The 798-nt window shown below is 28.7% G+C and overlaps 1 protein-coding gene across 2 annotated transcripts in view; it reads left to right on the top strand.

Annotated features, from left to right (window-relative positions):
• Positions 1 to 364: 364 nt before the first annotated feature.
• LOC100572674 (probable cation-transporting ATPase 13A3) overlaps positions 365 to 798 on the top strand; it is a 39,809-nt gene continuing 39,375 nt past the window's right edge. For both annotated transcript variants that reach the window (XM_029487226.1, XM_029487225.1), the window contains exon 1: positions 365 to 568. The gene's annotated coding sequence lies outside the window, so the exon portion shown is untranslated. The remainder of the gene's footprint in view (positions 569 to 798) is intronic.

Raw genomic sequence — 798 nt, 5'->3', positions numbered from 1 at the left:
TCCTCTATTTTTAAGAAGAATATAACGAAAATATTTTCATGTTTTTTTTTTCAGAATATTACTATATTAGCATAATATTTCAACTTTTTGAATCTAAAAATTGAGACAAAGACTCATATCTATAAACTAATTAATCGTACTTCGATTTAAAACAAATTGAGTAATTATAAAATCTCATTTATTGAAAAAAAACTACTGATTATACAAATACTAAGCAAGTATAAAGTTTATTATTTTTGTATGATTGTACAGATTTACATTAGGTATATATCTTTTTGCGTAATAAATGAATTTGTATCTCAATCATTTTTTAATGGACTTCACAATTTTGAAGAAAAAAATACTTAAATTTCACCCGGTTATTGTTTAGGCGAATGAACTTCGTGTCATACGTCTGTATACTACTGTTTTAAGTAGGTACCTATGGCTATGCGTAGACGACGTGTGTGTAGTACGTTGTAAACTTCTCTACCGAAAAGACGTGTGTACTGTGTGGTATAATCAAATTTTATTTTATCAACATTTAGGGCACGCTCTCGTGTTTCGTTTTCGACTGCTGCAGTAGACGGTATGTTTAATTTTGAATATCTTATTTATTTATTGGTAGGTACTAAGTCAACTAGATATCTGTGAAGTCCGTGAGCATTCACTTCACCTTTCGTCTTTCATAGTGTGTGCTTATCCGGTTAATATTACACCACTTCGAAATATAATATTTCTATATTCTATAGTTGTACTGTTGTAGGTAAGTTATAATCAGGTAACGGATATAGTTATAATGTGATAACAAATTATAAG

This window comes from Acyrthosiphon pisum, chromosome A1, assembly GCF_005508785.2.
Source record: "Acyrthosiphon pisum isolate AL4f chromosome A1, pea_aphid_22Mar2018_4r6ur, whole genome shotgun sequence".
Lineage (NCBI taxonomy): Eukaryota > Metazoa > Arthropoda > Insecta > Hemiptera > Aphididae > Acyrthosiphon > Acyrthosiphon pisum.
This window is presented reverse-complemented; position numbering and strand designations above follow the sequence as displayed.